Source organism: Schistocerca americana, chromosome 4 (assembly GCF_021461395.2).
Source record: "Schistocerca americana isolate TAMUIC-IGC-003095 chromosome 4, iqSchAmer2.1, whole genome shotgun sequence".
In the NCBI taxonomy this organism is placed as follows: domain Eukaryota; kingdom Metazoa; phylum Arthropoda; class Insecta; order Orthoptera; family Acrididae; genus Schistocerca; species Schistocerca americana.
In genome coordinates, this window is record NC_060122.1 from 3,316,672 (window position 1) to 3,337,202 (window position 20,531).

The following is a 20,531-nucleotide window of genomic DNA, read 5'->3' on the forward strand; positions in this document are numbered from 1 at the left end:
TTATTGACTCTCGAAGCAATTTGAGTGTTCTATCGTCATTAGGAGGCCCTGAACGTTACAATTAACTATTAGTTTTGCGTCGGATTCGAAAATCTAGACTCACAGAGGAACGACTATAAGGTGCTCGAGGCAGTAATATCCCCTTGCAGACAAGTCGGCTGGAGGACGATGCATTGATTCTCGACGCAATTTGAGTGTTCCATCGTCATTGGGAGTCCATGAACGTTACAATTAACTATCAGTTTTGCGTCGGATTCGAAAATCTAGACTCAAAGGAGGCGGACAATAAGGTGCCCGAGGCAGCAATTTCCCCTTGTAGACAAGTCGGCTGGAGGACGATGAATTGAATCTCGACGCAATTTGAGTGTTCTATCGTCATTAGGAGGCGCTGAACGTTACAATTGACTATCAGTAATGCGTCGGATCCGAAAATTTAGACTCACAGGAGAACGACCATAAGCTGCCCGAGGCAAAAATAGACCCTTGGAGACAAGTCGGCTGGACAACGACGTATTGAATCTCGACGCAATTTGAGTGTTCTATCGCTATTAGGAGGCCCTGAACGTTACAATTAACTATTAGTTTTGCGTCGGATTCGAAAATCTAGACTCGCAGGAGACGGACCACATGGTGCCCGAGGCAGCAATATCACGTTTGAGACAAGTGGGCGGGAGGACGATTTATTGGATCTCGACGCAATTTGAGTGTTCCATCGTCATTAGGAGGCCCTGAACGTTACAAGTAACTATCAGTTTTGTGTCGGATTCGAAATTCGAGACTCACAGGGGGAAGGTCTATATGAAGACAAGTCGGCTGGAGGACAATGTATTGAATCTCGACGCAAATTGAGTGTTCCATCATCATTAGGAGGCTCTGAACGTTGCAATTAGCAGTCCGTTTTGCGTCGGATTCGAATATCTGGACTCACAGGAGATCGACGATAAGGTGACCGAGGTAGCAGTAGACCCATGGAGACAAGTAGGCTGGAGGGCGATGTATTGAATCTCGACGCAATTTGAGTATTCCATCGTTATTAGGAGGCCCTGAACGTTACAATTAACTATCAGCTATGTGTCGGAATAGAAAATGTAGAATCACAGGAGAACGACCATAAGGTGCCCGAGGCAGCAAGGGACGGTTGGAGACAACACGCCTGAAGGACGATGTATTGAATCTTGATGCAATTTGAGTGTTCCATCGTCATCATGAGGCTCTGAACGTTACAATTGGCAGTGCGTTTTGCGTCGGATTCGAATATCTGGACCCACAGGAGACGAAACATATGGTGCCGGAAGCACCAATATCCCCTTGGGGACAAGTTGGCTGGAGGACGACGTATTGAATCTCGAAGCAATTTGAGTGTTCTATCGCCATTAGGAGGCCCTGAACGTTATAATTAACTACTAGTTTTGCGTCGGATTCGAAAATCTAGACTCACAGGAGACGGACCACATGGTGCCCGAGGCAGCAATACCACGTTGGAGACATGTCGGCGGGAGGACGATGTATTGGATCTCGACCCAATTTGAGTGTTCCATCGTCATTGAGAGGCCCTGAACGTTACAATTAACTACAAGTTTTGCGTCGGATTCGAAAATCTAGACTAACAGGAGACGGACCATATGGTGCCGAGGCAGCAATATCCCCTTGGAGACAAGTCGGCTGGAGGACGATGTATTGAATCTCGACGCAATTTGAGTGTTCCATCGTCATTAGGAGGCCCTTAACGTTACAATTAAATACCAGTTTTGCGTCGGATTCGACATTCTAGACTCACAGGAGAAGGACAATATGGAGACAAGTCTGCAGGAGGACGATGTATTGAATCTCGACGCAATTAGAGTGTTCCATCATCATTAGGAGGCTCTGAAAGTTACTATTAGCAGTCGTTTTGTGTCGCATTCGAATATCTGGTCTCACAGGAGAACGACGATAAGGTGACCGAGGTAGCAGTAGACCCATGGAGACAAGTCGGCTGGAAGACGATGTATTGAATCTCGACGCAATTTTAGTTTCCATAATCATTAGGAGGCTCTGAACGTTACAATTATCTACAAGTTTTGCTTCGGATTCGAAAATCTAGACTCACAGGATGCGGACCATATGGTGCCCAAGGCAGCAATATCCACTTGGAGACAAGTCGGCTGGAGGACGATGTATTGGATATCGACGCAATTTCAGTGTTCCATCGACATTAGGAGGCCCTGGACGTTACAATTAACTATCAGTTATGCGGCGGATTCGGAAATCTAGACTCACAGGAGAAGGACAACATGGTGCCCGAGGCAGCAATATCCCTTTGAAGACAAGTCAGCGGGAAGACGATGTATTGAATCTCGACGCAATTTGAGGGTTCCATCGTCATTAGGAGGCCCTGAACGGTACAGTTAACTACAAGTTATGCGTCGGTTTCGTTAATCTAGACTCACAGGGGACGGACCATGAGGTGCCCGAGGCAGCAATATCCCCTTGCAGACAAGTCGGCTGGAGGACGATGTATTGAATCTCGATGCAATTTCAGTGTACCATCGTCATTAGGAGGCTCTGAAAGTTACAATTGGCAGTCCGTCTTGTGTCGGATTCGAATATCAGGACTCACAGGAGACGGACCACATTGAGCCCGAGGCAGCAATATCCCCTTGTAGACAAGTCGACTGGAAGACGATGTATTGACTCTTGACGCAATTTGAGAGTTCCATCGTCATTTGGAGGCGCTGAACGTTACAATTCACTATCATTTTTGCGTCGGATTCGAAAATTTAGACTCACAGGAGACGGACCACATGGAGCCCGAGGCAGCAATATCCCCTTGTAGACAAGCCGGCTGGATGACGATGTATTGACTCTCGACGCAATTTGAGTGTTCCATCGTCATTAGGAGGCCCTGAACGTTACAATTAACTACAAGTTTTGCGTCCGATTCGAAAATGTAGACTCACAGGTGACGGACCATATGGTGCACGAGGCAGCAATATCCCCTGGGAGACAAGTCGGCTGGAGGACGATGTATTGAATCTCGACGCAGAGTGTTCCATCGTCATTAGGAGGCCCTTAACGTTACACTTAACTATCGGTTTCGCGTGGCAATCGTAAATCTAGACTCACAGGAGCAAGGCCATTAGGTGCCAGAGGCAGCAATAGACCCTTGGAGGCAAGTCGGCTGGAGGACGATGTATTGAATCGCGACGCAATTTGAGTGTTCCATCGTCATTAGGAGGCCCTGAACGTTACAATTATCTATCATTTTTGCGTCGAATTCGAAAATCTGGACTCACAGGAGACGGACCACGTTGAGCCCGAGGCAGCAATATCCCCTTGGAGACAAGTCGACTGGAAGACGATGTATTGACTCTCGACGCAATTTGAGAGTTCCATCGTCATTTGGAGGCGCTGAACTTTACAATTCACTATCATTTTTGCGTCGGATTCGAAAATTTGGACTCACAGGAGACGGACCACATGGTGCCCGAGGCAGCAATATCCCCTTGTAGACAAGTCGGCTGGATGACGATGTATTGACTCTCGACGCAATTTGAGTGTTCCATCGTCATTAGGAGGCCCTGAACGTTACAATTAACTATAATGTTTGAGTCGGTTTCGAAAATCTAGACTCACAGGAGACGGACCACGTGGTGCCCGAGGCAGCAATATCCCGTTGGAGACAAGTCGGCGGGTGGACAATGTATTAAATCTCGAAGTAATTTGAGTGTTCCATCGTCATTAGGAGGCCCTGAACGTTACGATTAACAATTAGTTTTGCGTCGGATTCGAAAATCTAGACTCACAGAGGATTGACGATAAGGTGCCCGAGGCAGCAATATCCCATTGCAGACAAGTCGGCTGGAGGACGACGAATTGAATCTCGACGCAATTTTAGTGTTCTATCGTCATTAGGAGGCCCTTAACGTTACAATTAAATATCAGTTTTGCGTCGGATACGAAAATCTAGACTCACAGGAGCAAGACCATTACTTGCCAAAGGCAGCAATTGACGTTTGGATACAAGTCGGTTGGAGGCCGATGTATTGATTCGCGGCGCGATTTGAGAGTTCCATTGTCATTAGGAGGTCCTGAACGTTTCAATTAACTATCAGTTTAGCGTCGGATTCGAATTTCTAGACTCACAGGAGAAGGACTACATGGTGCCCGAGTCAGCTATATCCCCTTGGAGACAAGCCGGCTGGAGGACGATGTATTGAATCTCGACGCAATTTGAGTGTTCCATCATCATTAGGAGGCTCTGAACTTTACAATTAGCAGTCCGTTTTGCGTCGGATTCGAATATCTGGACTCACAGGAGAACGACGATAAGGTGACCGAGGTAGCAGTAGACCCATGGAGACAAATCGGCTGGAGGACGATGTATTGAATCTCGACGCAATTTTAGTTTCCATAATCATTAGGAGGCTCTGAACGTTACAATTAGCAGTCCGTTTTGCGTCGGATTCGAATATCTGGACTCACAGGAGAACGACGATAAGGTGACCGAGGTAGCAGTAGACCCATGGAGACAAGTCGGCTGGAGGCTGCTGTATTGAATCTCGACGCAATTTAAGTGTTTCATCGTCATTAGGAGGCGTTGAATGTTACAATTAACTATCAGTTTCGTGTCGGATTCGACAATCCAGACTCACAGGAGAAGGACCACATGGTGCCCGAGGCAGCAATATCCCCTTGGAGACAAGTCGGCTGGAGGACGTTGTATTAAATCTCGACGCAATTTGAGTGTTCCATCGTCATTAGGAGGCCCTTAACGATACAATTAAATATCAGTTTTGCGTCGGATTCGAATATCTAGACTCACAGGAGCAAGACCATTTGGTGCCAGAGGCAGCAATAGACCCTTGGAGGCAAGTCGGCTGGAGGATGATGTATTGAATCGCGACGCAATTTGAGTGTTCCATCGTCATTAGGAGGCCCTGAACGTTACAATTAACTATCATTTTAGCGTCGGATTCGAAAATCTAGACTCACAGGAGACGGACCACATGGTGCCCAAGGCAGCAATATCCTGTTGGAGGCAAGTCGGCGGGAGGGAGATGTACTGGTACTCGACGCAACTTGAGTGTTCGATCGTCATTTGGAGGCCCTGAACGTTACAATTATCTACAAGTTTTGCTTCGGATTCGAAAATCTAGACTCACAGGAGGCTGATCATATGGTGCCCAAGGCAGCAATATCCACTTGGAGACAAGTCGGCTGGAGGACGATGTATTGAATATCGACGCAATTTCAGTGTTCCATCGACATTAGGAGGCCCTGGACGTTACAATTAACTATTAGTTATGCGGCGGATTCGAAAATCTAGACTCACAGGATAACGACTGTAAGGTGTCCGAGGCAGCAAAATCACCTTGGAGACAAGTCGACTGGAGGCCGATGTATTAAATCTCGACGCAATTTGAGTGTTCCATTGCCATTAGGAGGCCCTGAACGTTACAATTAACTATCAGTTATGTGTCTGATTCGAAAATCTAGACTCACAGGAGAAGGACCACATGGTGCCCGAGGCAGCAATATCCCTTTGGAGACAAGTCTGCGGGAAGACGATGTATTGAATCTCGACGCAATTTGAGGGTTCCATCGTCATTAGGAGGCCCTGAACGGTACAGTTAACTACAAGTTATGCGTCGGATTCGTTAATCTAGACTCACAGGGGACGGACCATGTGGTGCCCGAGGCAGCAATATCCCCTTGCAGACAAGTCGGCTGGAGGACGATGTATTGAATCTCGATGCAATTTCAGTGTACCATCGTCATTAGGAGGCTCTGAAAGTTACATTTGGCAGTCCGTCTTGTGTCGGATTCGAATATCTGGACTCACAGGAGACGGACCACATTGAGCCCGAGGCAGCAATATCCCCTTGTAGACAAGTCGACTGGAAGACGATGTATTGACTCTTGACGCAATTTGAGAGTTCCATCGTCATTTGGAGGCGCTCAACGTTACAATTCACTATCATTTTTGCGTCGGATTCGAAAATTTAGACTCACAGGAGACGGACCACATGGAGCCCGAGGCAGCAATATCCCCTTGTAGACAAGCCGGCTGGATGACGATGTATTGACTCTCGACGCAATTTGAGTGTTCCATCGTCATTAGGAGGCCCTGAACGTTACAATTAACTATCATTTTTGCGTCGGATTCGAAAATCTAGACTCACAGGAGACGGACCACATGGTGTCCGAGGCAGCAATATCCCGTTGGAGACAAGTCGGCGGGAGGGCGATGTATTGGATCTCGAAGCAATTTGAGTGTTCTATCGTCATTAGGAGGCGCTGAACGTTACAATTAACTATCAGTTATGCGCCGGATCCGAAAATCTAGACTCACAGGAGAACGACCATAAGGTGCCCAAGGCAGCTATAGACCCTTGGAGACAAGTCGGCTGGAGGACGATGTATTGAATCTCGACGCAATTTGAGTGTTCCTTCATCATTAGGAGGCCCTGAACGTTACAATTAACTATCATTTTTGCGTCGGATACGAAAATCGAGACTCACAGGAGACGGACCGAGGCAGCAATATCACGTTGGAGACAAGTCGGCGGGAGGACGATGTATTGGATCTCTACTCAATTTGAGTGTTCCATCGTCATTAGGAGGCCCTGAACGTTACAAATAACTACAAGTTTTGCGTCCGATTCGAAAATGTAGACTCACAGGAGACGGACCATATGGTGCACGAGGCAGCAATATCCCCTGGGAGACAAGTCGGCTGGAGGACGATGTATTGAATCTCGACGCAGAGTGTTCCATCGTCATTAGGAGGCCCTTAACGTTACAATTAACTATCGGTTTCGCGTCGCAATCGTAAATCTAGACTCACAGGAGCAAGGCCATTAGGTGCCAGAGGCAGCAATAGACCCTTGGAGGCAAGTCGGCTGGAGGACGATGTATTGACTCTCGACGCAATTTGAGAGTCCCATCGTCATTTGGAGGCGCTGAACTTTACAATTCACTATCATTCTTGCGTCGGATTCGAAAATTTAGACTCACAGGAGACGGACCACATGGAGCCCGAGGCAGCAATATCCCCTTGTAGACAAGTCGGCTGGATGACGATGTATTGACTCTCGACGCAATTTGAGTGTTCCATCGTCATTAGGAGGCCCTGAACGTTACAATTAACTATAATTTTTGCGTCGGATTCGAAAATCTAGACTCACAGGAGACGGACCACATGGTGCCCGAGGCAGCAATATCCCGTTGGAGACAAGTCGGCGGAAGGAGGATGTATTGGATCTCTACTCAATTTGAGTGTTCCATCGTCTCTAGGAGGCCCTGAACGTTGCAATTAACTACAAGTTTTGCGTCGAATTCGAAAATCTAGACTCACAGGAGACGGACCATATGGTGCACGAGGCAGCAATATCCCCTGGGAGACAAGTCGGCTGGAGGACGAAGTATTGGTTTTCGACGCAGAGTGTTCCATCGTCATTAGGAGGCTCTGAACGTTACAATTAGCAGTCCGTTTTGCGTCGGATTCGAAATTCTAGACTCAAAGGAGATGGACTATATGGTGCCCGAGGCTGCGATATCCCCTTGGAGACAAGTCGGCTGGAGGACGATGTATTGAATCTCGACGCAAATTGAGTGTTCCATAATCATTAGGAGGATCTGAACGTTACAATTAGCAGTCCGTTTTGCGTGAATTCGAATATCTGGATTCAATAAATCGTCCTCCAGCCGACTTCTCTCCAAGGGTCTATTGCTGCCTCGGGCACCTTATGGTCGTTCTCCTGTGAGTCTAGATTATCGAATGTGACGGATAACTGATAGTTAATTGTAACGTTCAGCTCCTCCTAATGACGATGGAACACTCTATTGCGCGAGATTTAATACATCGGGCTCCAGGCGACTTGCTGCCTCGGACACCTTATGGTCGTTCTCCTGTGAGTCTAGATTTTCGAATCCGAAGCATAACTGATAGTTAATTGTAACGTCCAGGGCCTCCTAATGACGATGGAACACTCAAATTGCGTCGAGACTCAATACATCGTCCTCCAGCCGACTAGTCTCCTAGGGTCTATTGCTGCCTGAGGCAACGCATGGTCGTTCTCCTGTGAGTCTAGATTTTCGAATCCGTCGCATAACTGATAGCTAATTGTAACGTTCAGGGCCTCCTAATGACGATGGAACACTGAAATAGCGTCGAGATTCAATACATCGTCCTTCAGCCGACTTGTCTCCAATCGTCCATTGTTGCCTCGGGCACCTTATGGTCGTTCTCCTGTGAGTCTAGAATTTCAAATCCGACGCAAAAGTGATAGTTAATTGTAACGTTCAGGACCTCCTAATAACGATGGAACACTCAAATTGCGTCGCGATTCAATACATCGTCCTCCAGGCGAGTTGTTTCCAAGGGTCAATTGCTGCCTTTGGCAGCTAATGGTCTTGCACCTTTGAGTCTAGATTTTCGTATCCGACGCAAAACTGATATTTAATTGTAGCGTTAAAGGCCTCCTAATGACGATGGAGCACTCAAATAGCGTCGAGATTCAATACATCGTCCTCCAGCCGACTTGCCTCCAAGGGGATATTGCTGCCTCGGGCACCATATGGTCCGTCTCCTGTGAGTGTAGACTTTCGAATCCGAAGCAAAACTTGTAGTTAATTGTAACGTTCAGCGCCACCTAATGACGATGGAACTCTCAAATTACGTCGAGAGTCAATACATCGTCTTCCAGCCGACTTATCTACAAGGGGATATTGCTGCCTCGGGCACCCCATGGTCCGCCTCCTGTGAGTCTAGATTATCGAATCTGACGAATAACTGATAGTTAATTGTAACGTTCACGGCCTCCTAATAACGATGGAACACTCAAATTGCGTCGAGATTTAATACATCGGCCTCCAGCCGACTTGCTGCCTCGGGCACCTTGTGGTCGTTCTCCTGTGAGTCTAGATTTTCGAATCCGAAGCATAACTGATATTTAATTGTAACGTCCAGGGCCTCCTAATGACGATGGAACACTCAAATAGCGTCGAGATTCAATACATCGTCCTTCAGCCGACAGGTCTCTAAGCGTCCATTGCTGCCTCGGGCACCATATGGTCGTTCTCCTGTGAGTCTACATTTTCGATTCCGACACATAACTGATAGTTAATTGTAACGTTCAGGGCCTCCTAATGACACATAACTGTTAGTTAATTGTAACATTGAGGGCCTCCTAACGACGATGGAACACTCAAATTGCGTCGAGATTCAATACATCGTCCTCCAGCCGACTTGTCTCCATGGGTCTACTGCTACCTCGGTCACCTTATCGTCGTTCTCCTGTGAGTCCAGATGTTCGAATCCGACGCAACACGGCCTGCTAATTGTAATGTTCAGAGCCTCCTAATGATTATGGAATACTCAAATTGCGTCGAAATTCAATACATCGTCCTCCAGCTGACTTGTCTCCAAGGGGATATCGCTGCCTCGTTCACCATATTGTCCTGCTCCTGTGAGTCTAGACTTTCGATCCGACGCAAAACTGATAGTTAATTGTAACGTTCAGGACCTCCTAATGACGATGGAACACTCAAAATGTGTTATCCGTCACATTCGATAATCTAGACTCACAGGAGACTGACCATAAGGTGCCCGAGGCAACAATAGACCCTTGGAGACAAGTCGGCAGGAGGACGATGTATTGAATCTCGACGCAATTTGAGGGTTCCTTCGTCATTAGGTAGCCCTGAACGTTACAATTAACAACGACGATAAGGTGACCGAGGTAGCAGTAGACCCATCGAGACATGTCAGCTGGAGGACGATGTATTGAATCTCGACGCAATTTGAGTGTTCCATCGTCATTAGGAAGCCCTGAACGTTACAATTAACTATCAGTTATGTGTCATTAGGAGGCCCTGAACGTTACAATTAATTGTCAGTCATGCGTCGGATTTGAAAATGTAGACTCAGAGGAGAACGACCATGCGGTGCCCCAGGCAATAATAGACCCTTGGAGACAAGTCGGCTGGAGACTGCTGTATTGAATCTCGACGCAATTTAAGTGTTCCATCGTCATTAGGAGGCGCTGAATATTACAATTAACTATCAGTTTCGCGTCGGATTCGACAATCTAGACTCACAGGAGAAGGACCACATGGTGCCCCAGGCAGCAATATCCCCTTGGAGACAAGTCAACTCGAGGACGATGTATTGAATCACGACGCAATTTGAGTCTTCCGTCATCATTAGGAGGCTCTGAACGTTACAATTAGCAGTCCGTTTTGCGTCCGATTCGAATATCTGGACTCACAGGTGAACGACGATAAGGTGACCGAGGTAGCAGTAGACCCATGGAGTCAAGTCGGCTGGAGGACGATGTATTGAATCTCGATCAATTAGAGTGTTCCATCGTCAGTAGGATGCCCTGAACGTTATAATTAACTACCAATTATGTGTCGGAATGAAAAAAGTAGACTCACAGGAGACGGACCGATGCAGCAATATCACGTTGGAGACAAGTCGGCGGGGGGACGATGTATTGGATCTCTACTCAATTTGAGTGTTCCATCGTCATTAGGAGGGCCTGAACCTTACAATTAGATAGAAGTTTTGCGTCGGATTCGAAAATCTAGACTCACAGGAGACGGACCATATGGAGCGCGAGGCAGCTGTATCCCCATGGAGAGAAGTCCGCTGGAGGTCGATGTATTGAATTGCGACGCATTTTGAGTGTTCCATCGTCATTAGGAGGTCCTGAACGTTACAATTGACTATCAGTTTTGCGTCGGATCGAAAGTCTAGACTCACAGAAGAAGGACAATATGGTGAACGAGGCAGCGATATCCCCTTGGAGACAAGTCAGCTGGAGGACGATGTATTGAATTTCGACGCAATTTGAGTGTTCCATAATCATTAGGAGGCTCTGAACGTTACAACTTGCAGTCCGTTATGCGTCGGATTCGAATATCTGGACTCACAGGAGAACGACGATAAGGTGACCGAGGTAGCAGTAGACCCATGTAGACAAGTCGGCTGGAGGACGATGTATTGAATCTCGACGCAAGTTGATTGTTCCATCGTCGTTAGGAGGCCCTGAATGTTACAATTAACAAACAGTTATGTGTCATTAGGAGACCCTGAACGTTACAATTAACTATCAGTTATGTGTCGGAATCGAAAATGTAGACTCACAGGAGAACGACCATATGGTGACCGAGGCAGCAATGGACGCTTAGAGACCTGTCGGCTGAAGGACGATGTATTGAATCTCGACGCAATTTGAGTGTTCCATCGTCATTAGGAGGCCCTGGACGTTACAATTAAATATCAGTTACGCTTCGGATTCGAAAATGTAGACTCACAGGAGAACGACCATAAGGTGTCCGAGGCAGCAAGTCGGCTGAAGGCCGATGTATTAAATCTCGACGCAATTTTAGTGTTCCATCTTCAATAGGAGGCGCTGAACGTTACAATTAACCATCAGTTATTCGTCAGATTCGATAATCTAGACTCACTGGAGGCGGACCATGAGGTGCCCGAGGCAGCAATAGACCATTGGAGACAAGTCGGCTGGAGGACGATGTATTGAATCTCGACGCAATTTGAGTGTTCCTTCGTCATTAGGAGGTCCTGAACGTTACAATTAACTATCAGTTATGTGTCGGATTCGAAAATCTATACTCACAGGAGCAAGACCATTAGGTGCCAGAGGCAGCAATAGACCCTTGGAGGCAAGTCGGCTGGAGGACGATGTATTGAATCGCGACGCAATTTGAGTGTTCCATCGTCATTAGGAGGCCCTGAACGTTACAATTAGCTATCAGTTATGAGTCGGATTCGAAAATCTAGACTCACAGGAGAACGACCATGGGTTGCCCCAGGCAGCAATAGACCCTTGGAGACTAGTCGGGTGGAGGACGATGTATTAAATCTCGACGCAATAGAGTGTTCCATCGTCATTAGGAGGCGCTGAACGTTACAATTAACTATCAGTTATTCGTCAGATTCGATAATCTAGACTCACAGGAGAACGACCATAAGGTGCCCGAGGCAGCAATAGACCCTTGGAGAGAAGTCGGCTGGAGGACGATGTATTGAATCTCGACGCAATTTGAGGGTTCCTTCGTCATTAGGAAACCCTGAACGTTACAATTAACAATCAGTTTCGCGTCGGATTCGAAAATCTACACTCACAGGAGAACGACCATAAGGTGCCCGAGGCAGCTGTATCCCCATGGAGAGAAGTCGGCTGGAGGACGATGTATTGAATCTCGTCGCACTTTGAGTATTCCATCGTCATTAGGAGGTCCTGAACGTTACAATTAACTACCAGTTTTGCGTCGGATTCGAAAATCTTGACTCACAGGAGGCGGACCACATGGAGCATGAGGCAGCAATATCCCCTTGTAGACAAGTCGGCTGGATGACGAGGTATTGCCTCTCGACGCAATTTGAGAGTTCCATCGTCATTAGGAGGCGCTGAACGTTACAATTAACTATCATTTTTGCGTCGGATTCGAAAATTTAGACTCACAGGAGGCAGACCACATGGAGCCCGAGGCAGCAATATCCCCTTGTAGACAAGTCGGCTGGATGACGATGTATTGACTCTCGACGCAATTTGAGTGTTCCATCGTCATTAGGAGGCCCTGAACGTTACAATTAACTATCATTTTTGCGTCGGATTCGAAAATCTAGACTCACAGGAGACGAACCTTATGGAGCCCGAGGCAGCAATATCCCCTTGTATACAAGTCGGCTGGAAGACGAGGTATTGCCTCTCGACGCAATTTGAGAGTTCTATCGTCATTAGGCGGCGCTGAACGTTACAATTCACTATCATTTTTGCGTCGGATTCGAAAATTTAGACTCACAGGAGGCGGACCACATAGAGCCCGAGGCAGCAATATCCCCTTGTAGACAAGTCGGCTGGATGACGATGTATTGACTCTCGACGCAATTTGAGTGTTCCATCGTCATTAGGAGGCCCTGAAAGTTTCACTTAACTATCATTTTTGCGTCGGATTCGAAAATCTAGACTCACAGGAGACGGACCACATGGCGCCGAGGCAGATATTTCCCGTTGGAGACAAGTCGGCGGGAGGGCGATGTATTGGATCTCGACGCAATTTGAGTGTTCTATCGTCATTAGGAGGCGCTGAACGTTACAATTAACTATCAGTTATACGTCGGATCCGAAAATCTAGACTCACAGGAGAACGACCATAAGGTGCCCGAGGCAGCAATAGACCCTTGGAGACAAGTCGGCTGGAAGACGATGTATTGAATCGCGACGCAATTTGAGTGTTCCATCGTCATTAGTAGGTCCTGAACGTTACAACTAACTATCAGTTTTACGTCGGATCGAAATTCTAGACTCACAGGAGAAGGACTATATGGTGCCCGAGGCAGCGATATCCCCTTGGAGACAAGTCGGCTGGAGGACGATGTATTGAATTTCGACGCAATTTGAGTGTTCCATAATCATTAGGAGGCTCTGAACGTTACAATTAGCAGTCCGTTTTGCGTCGGATTCGAATATCTGGACCCACAGGAGAACGACGATAAGCTGACCGAGGTAGCAGTAGACCCATGGAGACAAGTCGGCTGGAGTACGATGTATTGAATCTCGACGCAATTTGAGTGTTCCATCGTCGTTAGGAGGCCCTGAATGTTATAATTAACTAACAGTTATGTGTCATTAGGAGGCCCTGAACGTTACAATTAACTATCAGTTATGCTTCGGATTCGAAAATCTAGACTCACAGGTGAACGACCATAAGGTGTCCGAGGCAGCAATAGACCCTTGGAGGCAAGTCGGCTGGAGGACGATGTATTGAATTGCGACGCAATTTGAGTGTTCCATCGTCATTAGGAGGCCCTGAACGTTACAATTAAATATCATTTTTGCGTCGGATTCGAAAATCTGGACTCACAGGAGACGAACCATATGGAGCCCGAGGCAGCAATATCCCCTTGTAGACAAGTCGGCTGGAAGACGATGAATTGACTCTCGACGCAATTTGAGAGTTCCATCGTCATTAGGAGGCGCTGAACGTTACAATTAACTACAAGTTTTGCTTCGGACTCGAAAGTCTAGACTCAAAGGAGACGGACCATATGGTGCCCGAGACAGCAATAGACCCTTGGAGGCAAGTCGGCTGGAGGACGATGTATTGAATCTCGACGCTATTTGAGTGCTCCATCGTCATTAGGAGGCCTTTAACGTTACAATTAAATGTCAGTTTTGCGTCGGATACGAAAATCTAGACTCAAAGGAGCAAGACCATTAGGTGCCAAAGGCAGCAATTGACCCTTGGAGATAAGTCGCCTGGAGGACGATGAATTGAATCGCGACGCAATTTGAGTGTTCCATCGTTATTAGGAGGTCCTGAACGTTACAATTAACTATCACTTTTGCGTCGGATTTGAAATTCTAGACTCACAGGAGAACGACCATAAGATGCCCGAGGCAACAAAGGACGCTTGGAGACAAGTCGGCTGAAGGACGATGTATTGAATATCGACGCTATTTCAGTGTTCCATCGTCATTAGGAGGCCCTGAACGTTACAATTAGCTATCAGTTATGCGACGGATTCGAAAATCTAGACTCACAGGGGAACGACCATATGGTGTCCGAGGCAGCAACTCGCCTGGAGGCCACTGTATTAAATCTCGACGCAATAGAGTGTTCCATCGTCATTAGAAGGCGCTGAACGTTACAATTAACTATCAGTTATTCGTCAGATTCGATAATCTAGACTCACAGGAGAACGACCATAAGGTGCCCGAGGCAGCAATAGACCCTTGGAGACAAGTCGGCTGGAGGACGATGTATTGAATCTCGACGCAATTTAAGGGTTCCTTCGTCATTAGGAAGCCCTGAACGTTACAATTAACAATCAGTTTCGCGTCGGATTCGAAAATCTACACTCACAGGAGAACGACCATAAGGTGCCCGAGGCAGCAGTATCCCCATGGAGAGAAGTCGGCTGGAGGACGATGTATTGAATCTCGACGCAGTTTGAGTATTCCATCGTCATTAGGAGGCCCTGAACGTTACAATTAACTATCAGTTTTGCGTCGGATTCGAAAATCTAGACTCACAGGAGCAAGAGCATAAGGTGCCCGAGACAGCAATTGGAGATAAGTCGGCTGGAGGACGATGTATTGAATCTCGAAGCAATTTGAGTGTTCCTTCGTCATTAGGAGGCCCTGAACGTTAGATTTAACTATCAGGTATGTGTTGGATTCGAAAATCTAGACTCACAGGAGCAAGACCATTAGGTGCCAGAGGCAGCAATAGACCCTTGGAGTTAAGTCGGCTGGAGGACGATGTATTGAATCGCGACGCAATTTGAGTTTTCCATCGTCATTAGGAGGCCCTGAACGTTACAATTAAATATCATTTTTGCGTCGGATTCGAAAATCTGGACTCACAGGAGACGAACCTTATGGAGCCTGAGGCAGCAATATCCCCTTGTATACAAGTCGGCTGGAAGACGATGTACTGCCTCTCGACGCAATTTGAGAGTTCCATCGTCATTAGGAGGCGCTGAACGTTACAATTAAGTGTAAGTTTCGCGTCGGATTCGGCATTTTAGACTCACAGGAGAAGGACCACATGGTGCCCCAGGCAGCAATATCCCCTTGGAGACAAGTCGGCTGGAGGACGATGTATTAAATGTCGACGCAATTTGAGTGTTCAATCGTCATTAGGAGGCCCTTAACGATACAATTAAAAATCATTTTACCGTCGGATTCGAAAATCTAGACTCACAGGAGACGGACCACATGGAGCCCGAGGCAGCAATCTCCCCTTGTAGACAAGTCGGCTGGAAGACGATGTATTGACTCCCAACGCAATTTGAGTGTTTCTTCGTCATTAGGAGGTCCTGGACGTTACAATTAACTATCAGTTTTGCGTCGGATCGAAAGTCTAGAGTCACAGGAGAAGGACAATATGGTGAACGAGGCAGCGATATCACCCTGGAGACAAGTTAGCTGGAGGACGATGTATTGAATTTCGACGCAATTTGAGTGTTCCATAATCATTAGGAGGCTCTGAACGTTACAATTAGCAGTCCGTTTGGCGTCGGATTCGAATATCTGGACTCACAGGAGAACGACGATAAGGTGACCGAGGTAGCAGTAGACCCATGGAGACAAGTCGGCTGGAGGACGATGTATTTAATCTCGACGCAATTTGAGTGTTCCATCGTCGTTAGGAGGCCCTGAATGTTACAATTAACTAACGGTTATGTGTCATTAGGAAGCCCTGAACGTTACAATTAACTATCAGTTATGTGTCGGAATCGAAAATGTAGACTCACAGGGAGAACGACCATATGGTGCCCGAGGCAGCAATGGACGCTTAGAGACCTGTCGGCTGAAGGACGATGTATTGAATCTCGACGCAATTTGAGTGTTCCATCGTCATTAGGAGGCCCTGGACGTTACAATTAACTATCAGTTATGCTTCGGATTCGAAAATCTAGACTCACAGGAGAACGACCATTAGGTGTCCGAGCCAGCAAGTCGGCTGGAGGCCGATGTATTAAATCTCGACGCAATTTTAGTGTTCCATCTTCATTAGGAGGCGCTGAACGTTACAATTAACTATCAGTTATTCGTCAGATTCGATAATCTAGACTCACAGGAGGCGGACCATTAAGTGCCAAGGTAGCAATAGACCATTGGAGACAAGTCGGCTGGAGGACGATGTATTGAATCTCGACGCAATTTGAGTGTTCCTTCGTCATTAGGAGGCCCTGAACGTTACAATTAACTGTCAGTTATGCTTCGGATTCGAAAATCTAGACTCACAGGAGCAAGACCATTAGGTGCCAGAGGCAGCAACAGACCCTTGGAGGCAAGTCGGCTGGAGGACGATGTATTGAATCGCGACGCAATTTGAGTGTTCCATCGTCATTAGGAAGCCCTGAACGTTACAATTAAATATAATTTTTGCGTCGGATTCGAAAATCTGGACTCACGGGAGACGAACCATATGGAGCCCTAGGCAGCAATATCCCCTTGTAGACAAGTCGGCTGGAAGACGATGTATTGACTCTCGACGCAATTTGAGAGTTCCATCGTCATTAGGAGGCGCTGGACGTTACAATTAACTACAAGTTTTGCTTCGGATTCGAAAGTCAAGACTCACAGGAGACGGTCCATATGGCGCCCGAGGCAGCAGTATCCCCTTGGCGGCAAGTCGGCTGGAGGATGATGTATTGAATCTCGACGCTATTTGAGTGCTCTATCGTCATTAGTAGGCCTTTAACGTTACAATTAAATATCAGTTTTGCGACGGATACGAAAATCTAGACTCACAGGAGAACGACCATGCGTTCCCACAGGCAGCAATAGACCCTTGGAGACTAGTCGGCTGGAGGACGATGTATTGAATTTCGACGCAATTTGAGCGTTCCATCGTCATTAGGAGGCCCTGGAAGTTACAATTAACTATCCGTTATGCTTCGGATTCGAAAATCTAGACTCACAGGAGAACGACCATAAGGTGTCCGAGGCAGCAAGTCGCCTGGAGGCCGATGTATTAAATCTCGACGCAATAGAGTGTTCCATTGTCATTAGGAGGCGCTGAACGTTACAATTAACTATCAGTTATTCGTCAGATTCGATAATCTAGACTCACAGGAGAACGACCAGAAGGTGCCCGAGGCAGCAATAGACCCTTGGAGACAAGTCGGATGGAGGACGATGTATTGAATCTCGACGCAATTTGAGGGTTCCTTCGTCATTAGGAAGCCCTGAACGCTACAATTAACAATCAGTTTCGCGTCGGATTCGAAAATCTACACTCACAGGAGAACGACCATAAGGTGCCCGAGGCAGCAGTATCCCCATGGAGAGAAGTCGGCTGGAGGACGATGTATTGAATCTCGACGCAGTTTGAGTATTCCATCGCCATTAGGAGGCCATGAACATTACAATTAACTATCAGTTTTGCGTCGGGTTCGATAATCTAGACTCACAGGAGTACGAGCATAAGGTGCCCGAGGCAGCAATATCCCCTTGGAGTCAAGTCGGCTGGAGGACGATGTATTGTATCGCGACGCAATTTGAGTTTTCCATCGTCATTAGGAGGCCCTGAACGTTACAATTAAATATCATTTTTGCGTCGGATTCGAAAATCTGGACTCACAGGAGACGAACCTTATGGAGCCCGAGGCAGCAATATCCCCTTGTATACAAGTCGACTGGAAGACGATGTATTGCCTCTCGACGCAATTTGAGACTTCCATCGTCATTAGGAGGCGCTGAACGTTACAATTCACTATCATTTTTGCGTCGGATTCGAAAATTTAGACTCACAGGAGACGGACCACATGGAGCCCGAGGCAGCAATATCCTCTTGTAGACAAGTCGGCTGGATGACGATGTATTGACTCTCGACGCAATTTGAGTGTTCTATCGTCATTAGGAGGTCCTGAACGTTACAATTAACTATCAGTTTTGCGTCGGATCGAAATTCTAGACTCACAGGAGAAGGACCATAAGGTGCACGAGGCAGCAATAGACCCTTGGAGACAAGTCGGCTGGAGGACGATGTATTTAATCGCTACGCAATTGGAGTGTTCCATCGTCATTAGGAGGCAATGAACGTTACAATTAACTGTCATTTTTGCGTCGGATTCGAAAATCTAGACTCACAGGAGACGGACCACATGGTGCCGAGGCAGCTATTTCCCGTTGGAGACAAGTCGGCGGGAGGGCGATGTATTGGATCTCGACGCAATTTGAGTGTTCTATCGTCATTAGGAGGTCCTGAACGTTACAATTAACTATCAGTTTTGCGTCGGATCGAAATTCTAGACTCACAGGAGAAGGACCATAAGGTGCCCGAGGCAGCAATAGACCCTTGGAGACAAGTCGGCTGGAGGACGATGTATTGAATCGCGACGCAATTTGAGTGTTCCATCGTCATTAGGAGGTCCTGAACGTTACAATTAACTATCAGTTTTGCGTCGGATCGAAATTCTAGACTCACAGGAGAAGGACTATATGGTGCCCGAGACAGCGATATCTCCTTGGAGACAAGTCGGCTGGAGGACGATGTATTGAATTTCGACGCAATTTGAGTGTTCCATAATCATTAGGAGGCTCTGAACGTTACAATTAGCAGTCCGTTTTGCGTCGGATTTGAATATCTGGACCCACAGGAGAACGATGATAAGGTGACCGAGGTAGCAGTAGACCCATAGAGACAAGTCGGCTGGAGGACGATGTATTGAATCTCGTCGCTATTTGAGTGTTTCATCGTCATTAGGAGGCCCTTAACGTTACAATTAAATATCAGTTTTGCGTCTGATACGAAAATCTAGACTCAAAGGAGCAAGACCATTAGGTGCCAAAAGCAGCAATTGACCCTTGGAGAAAAGTCGCCTGGAGGACGATGTATTGAATCGCGACGCAATTTGAGTGTTCCATCGTTATTAGGAGGTCCTGAACGTCACAATTAACTATCACTTTTGCATCGGATTTGAAATTCTAGACTCACAGGAGAAGGACTATATGGTGCCCGAGGCAGCAATATCCCCTTGGAGACAAGTCGGCTGGAGGACGATTTATTAAATCTCGACGCAATTTGAGTCTTCCATCATCATTAGGAGGCTCAGAACGTTACAATTAGCAGTCCGTTTTGCGTCGGATTCGAATTTCTGGACTCACAGGAGAAGGACCACATGGTGCCCGAGGCAGCAATATCCCGTTGGAGACAAGTCAGCGAGAGGACGATGTATTAAATCTCGACGCAGTTTGAGTGTTCCATCGTCATTAGGAGGCCCTGAACGTTACAATTAACTACCAGTTTCGCATCGGAATCGAAAATCTAGACTCGCAGGAGAAGGACCATATAGTGCCCGAGGCAGCAATGTCCCCTTGGAGACAAGTCGGCTGGAGGCCGATGTATTGAATCTCGACGCAATTTGAGTGTTCCATCGTCATTCGGAGGCCCTGAACGTTACAATTAACTATCAGTTTTGCGTCGGATTCTAAAATCATGACACAGGAGAACGACCATAAGGTGCCCGAGGTAGCATTAGTCACTTGGAGACAAGTCGGCTGATTGACGATGTATTGAATCTCGACGCAATTTCAGTGTTCCATCGTCATTAGAAGGCGCTGAACGTTACAATTAACTTTCAGTTATTCGTCAGATTCGATAATTTAGACTCACAGGAGAACGACCATAAGGTGCCCGAGGCAGCAATAGACACTTGGAGACAAGTCGGCTGGAGGACGATGAATTGAATCTCGACGCAATTCGAGTGTTCCTTCGTCAATAGGAGGCCCTGAATGTTACAATTAACTATCATTTTTGCGTCGGATTCGAAAATTTAGACTCACAGGAGACGGACCACATGGAGCCCGAGGCAGCAATATCCCCTTGCAGACAAGTCGGCTCGAAGACGATGTATTGACTCTCGACGCAATTTGAGTGTTCCATCGTCATTAGGCAGCCATGAACGTAACAATTAACTACACGTTTTGCTTCGAATTCGAAAATCTAGACTCACAGGAGACGGACCATATGGTGCCGGAGGCAGCAATATCCATTTGAAG